General features: G+C 31.0%; 2 long non-coding RNA genes across 2 annotated transcripts; one reads left to right on the top strand and one right to left on the bottom strand.

Moving 5' to 3' along the window:
* Positions 1-1,955: 1,955 nt before the first annotated feature.
* LOC105327208 (uncharacterized) lies at positions 1,956-3,002 on the bottom strand. The gene is made up of 4 exons (XR_010714243.1): positions 2,859-3,002; positions 2,518-2,607; positions 2,348-2,412; positions 1,956-2,135 (listed from the first exon to the last, which is right to left on the bottom strand). It is a non-coding gene; the product is annotated as an uncharacterized lncRNA (long non-coding RNA).
* Positions 3,003-3,134: 132 nt separating this feature from the next.
* Positions 3,135-5,404, top strand: LOC117681441 (uncharacterized). Its single transcript, XR_010714244.1, has 3 exons — positions 3,135-3,326; positions 3,924-4,076; positions 4,403-5,404. It is a non-coding gene; the product is annotated as an uncharacterized lncRNA (long non-coding RNA).
* The last annotated feature ends 10,442 nt before the right edge of the window (positions 5,405-15,846 follow it).

The following is a 15,846-nucleotide window of genomic DNA, read 5'->3' as shown; positions in this document are numbered from 1 at the left end:
GTATAGCTTTGTTAAGAAAATTCCCTCCTGTTGACCTCATGACGTCACTTCCGCTGAAGCCTCGTTATCGCCTCATTCCGTTTTCTCTTGATTAGATTTCCCAAAATAGATAGTAAAAATAGCCACTTTGAAGCGGCGTAACCCTGTTATTTTTGCATCGATTTCGATGCGGGTTTTTTGCATTAAATTTTGGTAAATAAACTATTTGACATATGTTTCACATCGGCTGGGCTGCAGGTACCCTTTAAAGATAAGAATATGAGGGAGAATATGTAGATTTGTCAACATAGTTGGAGTCAAGCACCAGTGCTTCAGAGGCTAAGCAACACAAATTTTCCATTAAGATCCGGATGGTCAATTGTCTATTGTATCAAACACAACTAAAACAAACAAAATCAATTCTATAGAGAAGTGAACTGATGCTATGCTGGTGTTGGCAAGCATTTATATCTCCTGCCTCATCGATCAAGCCTAACATTTGCTAAAACATATTAATACAATTCGAACAGGTGCATCACGATATCCCAACAGCCAAGGTTGGATTGATTACGACAAACAATTTAGGTTTCGGAAGGCCTTAGATTTTTCCATAAGTTGGTCAGCCCTAGATTCAAAATTGTGGCTTATATACACGGCCCCAACATTTAACAAACTTACTTCACCATTGAGGTGTTATGATTACAATAATAAGGGCCTTTGCGCTCGACAGTCATGATTTTATGCCCATATATGTATGTCTTGCTCTGGTTCTCACCATCAGACATTGCAGATGCATATGTTTTTTTTTGTTTTTGATTTAATTGAATTAAATTTTATTTTATATATGTTTTTGGAACAGTTTGCTATTTGAAATTCATTTGCATAATTGTTGCAATGGTAATCTTAAGTCAAAACATTTTTATAACAATTATCTTACACTCATATGTTTGTGGTTAGTATTTGCAATAATTGAAATGTTAACTTGTGATTTGTATTAATAATATGGTTGTTTGTTGCTAACAGATACTGCTGTTGTTGTATTTTCAGTTTACTATAAGGACTTTTAAAATCAACTACACAGGGAAAAGTGGCTCGCATAATTTTCATGCGATTTCCTTTTTGCATGAAAATCATGCGCTAATCATGCGAAAATCAGATGAAAAGTTTCTCATGCAAATATCATGCAAATATGTTCGCATGATATTCGCATGAAAAATGTACAATTTTCATGCGAATAATTTTTCGTATGTTTTTCATGCGATTAGATATTTGTATCATATTCATATAAAATTCATGCAAAATTCACATGAAAATTGCATGTTTTTCATATAAAAATTTAATTATGCCAAATCAATTTATCACTCTGATCCATGTCCTTCTGTTATTTTAAGCTTTCAGTTTGTGAGTTAATTACATAAACCAAATCTCTCACCTGAGCATCAATAGCCATAACTTATCAAATCTACTTTATGCTGCCAAATACAAAACATTTGGACAACTTTGAAGAGTACTGTACATTTTGTTTATGAGGATTTTCAAATTTTTCCTCACATAATCATCAAGCCGCTTTTGTTGTTTCAATCTTTTAGGAAAATATTTCTAAATGTCAAAAACAATTTCTATTGTGGCCCAACCCTAGGAACCATTACATGTATATGAACAAATTTGAATCTACAATACCTCAAAATGCTTCCATACAAGTTTCAGCTATTCCGAACAAAGGCTTTTAAGATTTTTTTTTAAAAATAACAACGCATTCTAATTTCACTAAAAGAAGGTGTGACTTTTCATTGTTAAATTAACAAACTGGAATTCCCCTTCACCTAATTATGTTTTGTGTCAAGTTTGATTAAAATTGGCTCAACTGTTCTAGAGAAGGAAAAAATGTCAAAATTTTACAGAGGGATGTAGACTGTCCAGGGACAGAATAAAGACAGACAATAGTGATCAACACATAAACTTTTCACTCAAGCCTGTTGTCTGAATCTCTTAAATGAGCTTCAATGTTAAACATTGATCCAAATTATCATACAATTCTTAAAAAGTAGAAGTATTACTTACCACTGCATCCATGAATTCTTCCGGAATGTTGTTGGTTGTCATGCTTTTAAAATCTTTTCCAAAGAGTCTTTGCAAATCTGCAAACTTAAGGTTCTCTGCAAATATTATTGTTGTATAATTATTAAATGATTTCATTCCTGTTTGATCTTATAAATATCTAGATATAATTAAGTATATAAGTAATACACCTATTGTAATCTTGATATTCATTAATAGATTTCTTATTTAATATTTTTCACATCTCCTATACAAATTCTTAACGAAACTACATGTACATGTAAGTTGTTGTGCTTACTCAATTACGAACCTGCTATTAATGGCGGAAAGACACTCTGGAAAAATATGGAAGGATCTTTTCTTCTCTTCTTTTGACTTTTGGAAGAAAACAAGCTATGTAATGAACAATTTTCAGGCTTTGGATTGGCTCGAGTAGGCCTATAGAATCTCAGTATGTTTAGTACTTTGATTTATCCTCACCTTTTATACAGCCAACAGGCATGTCATCATGTTCACACCTCCATCCAAATAGTACCAACTCCATATCCGTGTAGGGATGTTTTTGTCATGCTTCAATGAAAAAGATATCAGATATTTTATTGCATAAGCCCATAACATTACGCTAAGGATATAAGCAAAGTTTGCTCAGCTCTGTTCATCATCACAATACACTTCATCTTTATTATGCAGTTATAAATAATTGTAACGAATTCTTTATAATAATTTGCAAAAATTTCGAATGATGGTTTTTATTTATCAAAACGGGAAGCAGAGATCTTCCGATAATACATAAAAAATTCATTAAGGCCTATGTTTCTTACCTCTGTCATTCACTTTGTACTCGAGTCTCGTTCCCGCTGACGTCACATATTGCGTAAATTTTTGGTACTGAGAACCGTCAGGATGGTGTTTGATTTTACATAGAGCAATATACCAAAAATCAGTAGATCAGATCAGATTTTGTAATTTAGATATGATTAGAACAATTGTCATTAATAATTTAAAGCGCTACAGGTTGATGTGCATCTTTTTTGTAAGCCCTTGCAAACATTATATTCGTTTCCGAAATCCCGTTCGAGTTATCTCCCGCGATAACTCATATGGAGACAGACTGAATTTTCTCTAGCTGCAAAGTTATGTACATCGGCACTGGCTGATCAGTGATGCAAGCCAGCAGAAACTTTACATCAGCATCACCAAGATGTGTCCGATCTAACGTACTATTATATACTCAGCGATTGAAAAGTTCGTGATCCTAGATAGGAGAGGAGCGGATCGTCAACATGCAGGTACCCTAGAACTACGATGTTTCAAGTGTGTGCATATTCTATGTTTACATGTTATATGTTAACTAACGTTTCCAGATACGTGTTTAAACACTAAAAAATCTACTGTTATTATTAAACTTAGATGCAGGTCTTTACATGTAACTATACAATCTACGGGGAAATTCGGGATGACAGAGGGTCTGTCAATTTTCTCCGAAGAGCTTCGGATAAATTTCTATCTATTGTGTATTTCTTAAACAAGAATGAATGAACACAGTGTAACCGTAATGATTACGAAATAAATCTTCAGATATATATTTTAAACATGCGGTTGCAAGCATGCAATCTGATTTCAAGCGCGGATCCAGAAAAAAAAATGCGGACGGGGGGGGGGGGGGTGATTGATTGAGTAACAAGGTTGGGAGGGGAAGTAAGCCATATTTTTATGAATTTTATAATTTAAATTTAAACAGTTTTTTAGGGGGTCTGGATTCCCTTGACCCCTCTTAGATCCGGTCTACATGTATAATTGTTGTGCATATTGTCACGGTGAATCCATTTATAGGAGTATATATGAAGTTTGAAAATGTTCATAACATTTTTTTATTTTTTTTACAGGGTTGATTTAAGATCCGAAGCAATGTTACACAGACAGAAGAATAGGTGAATGCCTCTCCAGTATATGTTGTATATATGATGGCTATAACAATAACATACATGTTTATCACTTGGGAAATCATGCACAACAAACTGTCCATATGATGATACCATGTAAGTATTTATTTGGTGAAATATGCCTATGCCTTGCGTTTTGAATATTTCTAAAGTTTGTAATTACATGTATATAAAATCAGACATGGATTAACATATATTTGATAAAAAGGGTTGGACATACCTCTTGATCTCATTTGCTTTTGATCAATAAAACATACTGTAAGTTTTTTCAATACAGAGATACATTATGATTGTTTTGTTTTTTAAAATTTTATTTGAGTGTATAAATCTTTTGCTTTTACGCTGTTATACATGTACTCAATACATGTACATTTGTTTGCATGTTTTATTATGAATTATATTTTGTTTTGCATATACACAAGGTTGACAAAGATTTTTAAATATGGAGAGGGATAAAGAGACATGCTACAGAAGAAGGAAGATAAAGGCACATGATACAGACACCAGAGTGATTACATCAACATCAGTCCAATAACATTGGTACACACTGAAACTTGAGACCACAAAGGCCTGGATTCTTTTGAAATATACTGTCATCTGTGCAATATCACTTGGAATCATGGAAAACTTGTATCACAGTGTTAACAATTTTCAGTGAATTTTCATTGTCTAGCATAGAAATAATTAATTTTATGTTTGAATATATAGCTGGAAATTTTCCTATATGTAATTCACTTACTGCGTTCAACAGGTTTGGTACACGCAAACTCATAAATTGTATCTCAAAAACATAAGACTTAAAGTATGTATCCTAAATAATGACCAATGCAATCAGCACAGTATTACACATGTAATAAAATCTTAATGTTTACTGACCTTCTAAGAAGAGAGATATAACTCTCAGTTGGTGTGAATGACTATTGTAAAGGCAAAGTTTTACATGTTTACATAAACAAAGACTTTAAAAGTTTTGAAAACATTTATATTTTGATAAAATGTAAACTCTATTCTAATTTTTATTTATACATGTATTAATTCCAACACATGTAGAAATTGTTTAGTTGTCTTAATGTCAAATTTGTTAAAAAAAAAAAAAAGACACTAGTATGTCAACATATGAATGAAAGAATGTTTTTAAAGTGTTATAAATTGATTTGGCATAATTAAATTTTTATATGAAAAACATGCAATTTTCATGTGAATTTTGCATGAATTTTATATGAATATGATACAAATATCTAATCGCATGAAAAACATACGAAAAATTATTCGCATGAAAATTGTACATTTTTCATGCGAATATCATGCGAACATATTTGCATGATATTTGCATGAGAAACTTTTCATCTGATTTTCGCATGATTAGCGCATGATTTTCATGCAAAAAGGAAATCGCATGAAAATTATGCGAGCCACTTTTCCCTGTGTATTATCGAAGAATATATTTGAATGTTTATTTGGATAATGTTGATTTTGCAGTTTTTCAGAAGTATTCGAAATGATTACTGTGCAAACGCATTGATAACATAAGTAGAATTGTTTACTTTTATCTCATGTAAGCTAATAACAAACATAAACATACATAAAAAGTAAAATGTATGACTCTCAATAGGAATCTGAAAGCACTAGTGTATACATGTATACTTGTAAGTGGACACATATGCAATAAACTTGGAACGACGACACATCAGGACACATACAAAACAAGATAAATAAGACAGTTTAATCAAATAAAAGTATTCTTGATTATAGATACTAGTGCCAAAATTGTAATATCACATTCATAAACAAGAGACAAATATCCTTAACAGATATTTGGCGTAAAAAAATGCTGAAAACTATTGATACAGTAAATTAAACCTTCAGTAATTTTAAAATAATACCAGATCAAATAGATACAAAAATTATGTTATAGGTATATGCATGTGAATATTTTTTATATTTATTGAATTTTGTAAATAACTCATTTGTAAGAATCATGTGAACTGTGTTGACATTTGCTTTGAGAAACTGAATGTTAAAACACATGCAAAAACATCAAGACATTAAGACATGTTATGGTAACTCTTTTAACACCAATAAAATAATTTCTAAAAATGCAAACTACCCTGAAAAATATTATTAAATTGCCACAAACCATCATATGAAATTCATTGAATTATGATAGTTTTAAAGCTTTTAGATGGCTTTCTTACATGCTTTAATTTGCACACACACAAATCAAATTCACTTCCAGAGCAAAGAACCTAAATACATGAAGTCGTCTAGATAGCACAATAATTTTCATGACATTTGTTTCTCTCTCCGTTTAAAAAAATGGTTGATTCTATAAAGATTGCCACAGTTAATTGTCAGGGGTTGGCCACTTTATCAAAACGCCAAGATGTCTTAAATTTTTATAAAACCAAGGGTTACTATATCTAATGCTTTCAAGATACACACTTTATTCCCGAATTTGAGCAATGTGTCGAAGTCATGTGGGGTTATAAATGTTACTTCAACTCTTACAAATCAAATACAAGAACAAGAGGTGTCTCTATATTTTTTAAATAATAACTTCGAATTCAAATTTCATCAAGAAAGAAAAGATAAAGCAGGGAATTTAATAGCCTTGGATTTAACAATTGAGGGAAATATGGTTACTTTGATTAACATATATGGTCCAAACACAGATAGTCCTGAGTTTTATGAGTATGTTCGTGAGATTTTCTTAGAACTGGATAATGATTTTTTATACTAGTTGGAGATTTTAATCTTGCCTTAAATCCTGTTATTGGTACAAAAAACTATAATACAATAAATAACCCCAAGGCAAGAGAAAAATTACTTGAAATTATGAATGATTTATATCTATTAGACTACTTCCGGACTTTGAATCCTGACAAAAAGGTATATACTTGGCATTAGAAAAAAACCTTGAAACAAGGGCGTTTAGATTATATTTTAATATCTGAAAGTTTGTCCAACTATGTAGAGTCATACATAATTAAACCTGGTTGTAGATCGAACCATTCTATTGTCATTGTAGAATTAAAACTCTTTTAAAAGGGGACATTGGCTTTGGAGTTTCAATAATAGTTTACTTCTTGATAAAAATAAATATGTGCAGACAGTGAAAGAAACCATACGGAACTTCTCTACGCAACAAATACAAGGTGACACCGATGAAGTAGACGATAGTTTATTTTTAGAAGTTCTCCTTATGGAAATAAGAGGTGTCACTATTTCTTACTCCTCCCATAGGAAAAAGGAAAGAAACTTGAGAGAAAAGTCATTACTTGAAGAAATAGAAAAATTGGAATCTGAGGAAGAAATTAATTTACCCTTAATTGAGGAAAAAGGGTTATTATTAGAAAATATTCGTAAAGAAAAGATGGAAGGACATATAATTAGGTCTAGGGCTAAATGGGTAGAAGAAGGGGAGAAACCCACTAGATACTTTTGTAATTTAGAAAACTGTAATTATTCAAATAAAACAATTAAAAAGTTAGAACTTGATGGAAATAGTATGAACTATGACCAAGCACGCATACTTGATGATGTTAAAAAATTTACGAAAATTTATATACAGAAAAAGATTCAGAACTCTTAGATTTTGATCTTGAAAATATTATTCAAAATTATGAAGTTCCAAAGTTGGACAAATGTCTATCAGAGTTGTTAGATAAAGAGATACTGTAAAACGAGAAAATTTGGCGCATACGTATTTTAGCGCAAACGCAAGTGCCAGTACATTAGCGCAATTATATTTTAGCGCATGCATCTTTTCTTTAAAAAAAGAATACAAGAAATGTTGTTGTTTGATAAACGATCACGCCCAAAATTTAATTCTGTGTTCACTTAAGCACGTGAACACAACGACTTTGAATTCTATCTCGCATGCACGGTAAACTGTCGTTGAGAACAATACACTTACTTTTGTGTAAATCGTCAGTAGATAGATATGAAAACTTCATTTATGGCGATGATATGTAATTTTTGTTGGTAAACAAATTTGAGTCATCGGACTTTGAATTTAACGTGTCGACTTTGATAACACTAGAAGAGTCCCGAAACTAAAAGTGAAATCGAATGCTACATTTACCATGAGTTTCGATCACCATGAGAGAATCTTTTTCACAGTAATTTTACATTTAAAAAACACAAAAATAGGTATCGTCTTGTTATCTTTATATCCACTAATCAGAGATCAAAGAAATTATGATCAATCATGTATTGTCAGCGTTAACGATCGCCACGTTTAATGACATTTTCACCTCGAAGCGCAAATGGAAGTGGCATGGGGAGAAGCCCAATTTTCAAGGTGCTAATGAGAGATATTAAAAAGCAATTAAAACTGAATTAATTAATCCATGTTTAGGCACTTATACCCGATAACCCATACCGTTTACCTGTGTAATTGTTTAAACAGCATCTGATATTTAAATGAACACTTCTATATAGCTTTAAAAATGGACTGACGTCCTTGTTTAGCAACTTGAAGAAATTATATATATGGAAAATCGTTGGCGCACTATTTATTTTAGCGCTCAGAGGCAGTTGCGCCAAAGGCGCTAAAATTTATAGTGCGCCATATTTTCTCGTTTTACAGTAACTGAAAAAGACATTTTTGTTGTTTTAAAAAATATGAAAAATGATAATTCACCTGGTAGTGATAGATATACTGCTGAGTTTTTTAAGTTCTTTTGGATAGACCTAAAAAAGTTATATTGAACTCATTAACATGTATGTTCTCCAAGAAAGAACTTCCTATCTCTTAGCGTTTAATGTTTTGGTAGACATGCAATAATTCCTACACGCTGTTAGTCCTAATTGATTTTGAAAAAGCTTTTGATTCTATCTCTTGGTCATTATTTATAAAGTTTTGAATTTTTTTGGTTTTGGTAATTATATAATCCAGTGGGTTAAAATATTAAACACAAATTTTAAGGCTTCAGTGTTGCAAAGTGGCTTTTTATCTAATTACCTCTCTACTGAAAAAGGTTGTAGACAGGGAGACCATATTGCACCCTATTTATTCCTCCTTTGTGCTGAAATACTTTCAATTCTTATCAAACAAAACAATAAAATAAAGGGTATTACAATAGGCAGTAAAGAACTTAAAATAAGTCAATCTGCAGATGACACATCTTTTATTTTGGATGGTTCACCTACTTCACTATTTGCATCTTTAGATACTCTAGACTTTTATTCAAACATTTCTGGGTTGAAAATAAATAGTTCAATAACAAAAATGATATGGATTGGCTAAAAAATTCTCAAATCAGGTTTTTCACCACACGAGATGGAAACTAGATTGGGGCTCAACAACGTTTAGTTTACTGGGTATTAACTTTTCTGGCGATCTTGAAAAAGTTACTGAGTTAAACTATTCTATACAAGTTTCAAAAATTAAAAGCATGCTTCAACAATGGGAAAGAAAAAAACCTTACACCAATTGGACGTGTGACGGTTGTAAAATCTCTAGTTATTCCAAAAATCAATCATTTATTTATGTCTTTACCTACTCCTAAAGAGATAATCACGACAATGAACAAAGACATTTTTGAATTTTTTTGGAATGCCAAATGTGATAAAATAAAACGTGCAGTAGTTATTCAAGAATATCAAAAAGGCGGTTTAAAAATGTTGGATATTAACAAGTTTATTATGTCATTAAAATGTTCATGGATTAAAAGATTAATTGTTGGACATAGCTCATGGACTTCCATATTGAAGGACATTAATGGTGAAGACTTTAATCAACTTGTTACTTGATTTTGGTGATGCATTTATAACTGAATGTGTTATTCCCAAAAATGATAATTTTTGGAAAGATGTATTTTAATCAATGCTCTGTGTTATAAAATCTTTTGATGATAATTATATTGAAGAAAACTATATATTTATGCCTATTTGGTATAATAGTTATATTAGAATTGGTATGAAAGTATTGTTTATAAAAAGTTGGTACAAAAAAGGTGTAAAGGTCATCAATGACTTTCTAGATGATAATGGAATTTTTTGTCACATGTATGTTTTTAAAAAAAATTTGATTTGCATATGTGTACAATGCAATACAACAGTATAGTTAGTGCTATATCAACATATCTAAAATCCTCTCTACCAGTACATAGCAAATATGTATTTAAGAGATTCTTTACTCCATATATTCCATTTTATTACAAACCTTTTCTTTTGCAAGATAAATGTACAAAACCAATCTAAAAACAAATAATTGCCTGTAAAATAACCCCAACTGCAATACCAAAGTGGAATTCATTGGTACAATATGGGGTAGAAAGAATGTGGGCGCTTAAGATGTAGATTCGGCAGGAATCTGGGTGCACAAGGAGAGTGAAAATTTCATCAATTAATTTTGAATATTTTTCGAATTATAACCGTTATTTGGTTTCTGTTGGATGTGGAATGAGTGGAAAAATATTTGAAATGCAAAAGGTTTTATTATAATATGGGTCTAAATATAGCAACACGATGCAATTCATGCAAAATCATACTTATTTACAACTGTTTTTAAATGATTTTGTTGTCTCTGGGTCTTCTCTCCACAAATTTGAAACGTGTAAAGATAACATATTTCAACATTGAAAATGTCGCTTTTTAAAAAAAGATGGAGAGATGACCCAGAGATGACTAATTATGTACTTTTTAAAATTATTTTTTGAAGGATAGAAAACTAAGTCTATTGATATGACAGTGTTGTTTCAAACAGTACTTTATAGAGCATATATTGACAAGTCTCGCATGGCTCAGTGGTTTCGTCCTGGAGTAGTGAATATATATACATTCAGTGTTTTGAGTTCAAATCCAACTGGTGGTCTTTTTAAAAAAAAATTAAACTTTTTTGTTTTAAATGTTTGTTATTATAACATAATGTTGAATTATAATATACCGGTATATTTTAATTTGTTGTTATTGATTTCTAGATCTGCTGTATGAACACTATAAAAAAAAAATTTCTTATTACTAGTTTTTTAGGATATACACAATATAACTTCATTAAAACATTTCCAACTAGTTATCGGTTTACCTCTCATTGCCATTTTTTGAAAGCTTTGTGAGTTTTTTAATAACCGGAATAGCCGTGTACTTCGACTCTCAAAAAAATATATTTTGTTAAAACCAGTACATAGCCTTTCGAGGTTATAGACATTTAAATCCCAATTGATTCGTGTCGAGGATTCCTGCAAACTTACAATCTAATGCGCTCACTTTCTTTGTGTTTATTACGGGCCGCCAGGAGGCGGTCCCTTATTTGATACACATTTAAATATTGTAACTGCGTTTCTGTGGGAAAGCTTTTTTTAATGAATTAATATAATGCTCATTTTTATCAATTTAAAGTAAATTTGCATGTAGAAATATGTTTTATGCCTTTTAAAAATATTACATATTTTTTGTTTTGCTCGTAAATGAAAAGTTGGTCAAAGACTGTCGTGTTAGACGCATTTTTATCGAGACTATAATATATTCGGAAAATTTCGGAGTTTTTCATTTTATCGGGATCGGTATACGGGACATACTTAAGACCTGAAATACTAAAGACCTGAATGACATGAACTTTTATATAAATGAAGTATTTGAATTTCTATGCGCTGTGTCAAATAAAATGACTTTGTGTGTGAATTTATATTGCCATATGCTTTTTGGTAGAAAATTATCAAGAAATGACATCCATATCATTTTTTACGCAAACATTTGAAAGGACTGAAAATTTGAGCTAACCTGATTTATTTTTAATTTTTTTGAAATAAAAATGATTATCTTCATAAACTGTAAGATTTATATTTAAGAAAAAAATTATCGAACTCTATTCTTAATAATGATAGTAAAATGTTAAAATTCAAAGCGAGTTGCTGAAAATTTAGTAATTAAAATTAAAATCTACCATTAAAATATATGGTGGCATATCTCTGCCCCTTATGTACAAGTTATTTTTCTATCAAATATGTCGACATGCAAGATAAATATGTTGACATGCTAGATAGTTATGTCAACATGCAACATATCTATGCTGACATCAAATAGATTTTTTATAAAATCTCAAAAAATCTAAAATCTCGTCCAAATGTGACATGCAGGATGCTATATGCTACTTATTTTTGTCGACATGCAACTTATTTACGTTAATTAACATGCGAGATGAATATGTTGACATGCAACTTACAGTGTATTTATGTTAACATGCAATTTCTTTATGTCGACATGCAACTTATTTATGTCGACATGCAACTTATCTATGTCGACATGCAACTTATTTATGTTGCAACATGCAACTTAGTTATGTTTACATGCAAGATAAATATGTTGACATGCAACGTATTTATGTCGACATGCAACTTAGTTATGTTGACATGCAACTTATAAATTGCATGTCAACATATTTATCTCGCATGTGAACATAACGAAGTTGCATGTAGACATAAATAAGTAGCATGTGAACATAACTAAACTGTATGTCGACATAAATAAGTTGCATGTGAACATAACGAAGTTGCATGTTGACATAAATGAGTTGCATGTCAGCATACTTATCTTGCATATTTACATAAATAAGTTGCATGTCGACATAAATAAGTTGCATTAGCATCTTGGATGCCACATGTTGGCGATATTTGACTTGTTTAATGATTCTCATTTGATTGCAATTATCTTGCATGTCGACATCGTTATGTTGCATGTTGACATAACCATCTTGCATGTCAACATATTTATCTTGCATGTCGACATATTTGATAGAAAAATAACTTGCACACAAGGGGCAGAGATATGCCACCATAGAAATTAGTACAACCAATTCGTTATTTTCTTTGCGGTGTGTTTTCTATGTAAACAACCAATGATGATTCACCCAACAATTATAATTTTGCGGCCCGTTTGACGCTTGCGTCAATATGATTTCTTGTGATGCTTTTAATGTATGTTTTAAGACAACCAATGACTCATCTATTCAATGGTTACAATACAGATTACTTCATAGAATTCTTCCTGTAAATTACTATTTGAAAAAAATCAATGTTGTATCTTCTGATTGCTGTTCCTTGTGTGAACGTGATGTTGAGACAATCCAACATGTTTTTGTAAGCTTTGAAAAAATATCAACAATTTGGAGCAACCTAAGCATGCATATTTACCAATATACTTCTATACGAATTGGTTTCAATGTTATCAATATTTCATTGGGTGAACTCCCATTGTCAAAAGACAATAAAGTTGTAAACTTTATAAATTTTTATACAAAACAATATTTATTTTGCTGTCTTAAAAAAAATATACTGCCTAGTCTATTAGGGCTGCTATTTTATCTATTTAACAAATACAAAGTTGAAAAATATATATATCATGTCAGAAATTTCAAATACAAAAGTTTACCAACAACTGGCATGTATGGAAACATAAATTTGATACGATTCAGTAATTTTTTATTTTTTGTTTTTTCTTTGTTTATTATTAATATTAACCGTTTGCCTTTGTTAAACAAGCAACCACTGTCAAATCTGGATGAATGTGAGCACGAATGTGTGAGTGGATAAATAAAAAATGGCTTTGAATTATATTATTAAAATGTTTGTATGCATATGAAAAAATAATAAATAAAACTAGACACTTGTTGCAAAAGCAACAAAAAGGTCTTCCGTTTTGATATACATGTATCAATTTAACTGTAAGACATTGCTTCTCTTACATGCAAAAAAAAGTTGATATGATAATTATTGTGAATGATATATCCAGACGTTACTTACATGTAAAACAACGAGAATGAAATAGAAATCAATTTTTTAAGTACTTTCTGTGACGACCGGAAGTAGCGCCGATCTAAACAAAAATGTTAACCATTTGTACAATCATAAGTCAATCTTTCCTCAAAGTTTGGTTGTTCACGACTCTGCCAAATCTAAGATCTCTTTGAAACAATATTTTTTGTCTCGGGACCGAAACGGAAGAACGAAAGTGATTAATAAAAACAAAAGCTGGTATTTCTCGTACATTTGCTTAATGTACATCACTGTTTATCAGGCTCGATGAAATTCCAAGAAAGTCAGCTAAACTTGTTAAAAACAGGATTTGTTTGAACCCTTCCGGTAAGAACCAGAAGTGACAGTTGACAAAATTAAACCCGTTAAACACATCCCCAATCAAAATTCTATCAAACAATCTATGAAAGATTCGTGTCTCAATCACTTACAATGACGAAAATATTGCGGACATCAAATTTGTAAAAAGAAAAGCTACATAGAGATATTTGAGATATCTCACCGGAAGTAAAATTTATTTGCCAATTTAAAATTATATAGATGACATATGTAAGATTGTATACTGATATTTTCATTTTATGTAAAATGAATAAAACAAATTTTTGAAGTGCTTCCGGTGACGACCGGAAGCTACGCCGAACGAAACAAAATAGTGTAAACACATGTACATACATAGGTCTATCATCCCACAAAGTTTGATCGTTCAAGTCGTCACCGTTTTTGAGATCTCCAGGAATCAAGGTTTTTGGTCTCGGGACAGGAAACGGGCAAACGGAAGTGTTCAATGTAAATTGTATTCAATATTTCTTGTATACTTGCCCTACTTAATCGTTCATCGACTTCACTACAAATATCAAAGGAAAACAGTTAAACTGATAAACAGCTCGATTTGTTTGAACTCTTCCTGTGTGGACCGGAAGTGACGGAAGACAAAACGAAACCGGTTAAACACATCTTCAATCAAATGTCTATCATCCATGAAAGTTTTGTGCTTTGATCACTTATAGTTTCTGAGATCTCGTTTGTACAAAATGTGTTTCAAAAAAGCTACCTGAGATATTTGAGATATCTCACCGGAAGTCGAATTTTTTTGTTGAGTTAACATCGCATAGACAATCTATGCATAGATTTATACTTATATATTTATTTTATCGAAAATAAATTTTATGCGAAAAAATAGTTATTTTTAAAGTGCTTCCGGTGACGACCGGAAGTTACGACGAACAAAACAAAATAGTTTAAACACATCTACAACTATAGGTCTATCATCACACAAAGTTTGGAGGTTCAAGTCTTTATCGTTTCTGAGATCTCATTGTCCATAGCTTTTTGTCGCGGGACAGGAAACGGACGACAGGAAGTGAATTTTGAAAAAATGAAAAAAACGCCTAGAGATATTATCATTTTCTATCAGTCCTGAAAATTTCAAGAAAATCCATCCCGCCATCTCTGAGAAATCTTGTGGACAAAAAAAGGAAAAAAAAAAAAATAATAATAATAATAAGAAACATTACAATCACTATAAGGTCTTCCGTTGGAAACGGAAGACCTTAAAAAAATATTTCCTTCCTTTACATGCTCCCAAAAATTGGGGAGGCAACTCCGTGATAATTTACTTTTTGAAAAGTTTTAACTTACCTATTTTTTTTTTAATATCAAGTTTTAATAAATTGAAAGGATATTGACAATTAGAAGCTGTTTAAGTTATAATAACTTTTTGTTTATGGTTTTAAAAAAATGGAATAAATTGTTGAATTAGGAGTATCCATTTTTCATTATGTTTTGTTAAAACACACATGTACAATGTTTGTTACTTACTGAAAAAAAAATAAAACATCGTATTACCAATACGTTGCCGACATACAAATTACTGATTTATATGTACCATTTTCGATGTAACTTACACGAATTTTGATATAAAAAAATAATATAAAACAAATATTAAACATCATTTGAATATTTGACTGAAAGAAGACATGTTTCAAAATCAAGGATTTGCTCATTTTCATATTGTTCCTAGTGTGTTAAATACGAGCCTACAACAAGTTGCATATATACAATTTCATATTAGAAATGCACAAAACATATAGCGTATTCTTTGGAGACACAAA

The sequence above is a fragment of the Magallana gigas genome, chromosome 5 (assembly GCF_963853765.1).
Source record: "Magallana gigas chromosome 5, xbMagGiga1.1, whole genome shotgun sequence".
NCBI classification, from domain to species: domain Eukaryota; kingdom Metazoa; phylum Mollusca; class Bivalvia; order Ostreida; family Ostreidae; genus Magallana; species Magallana gigas.
The sequence above is the reverse complement of the archived record's forward strand: the minus strand, read 5'-3'. Positions and strand labels throughout refer to the sequence as shown.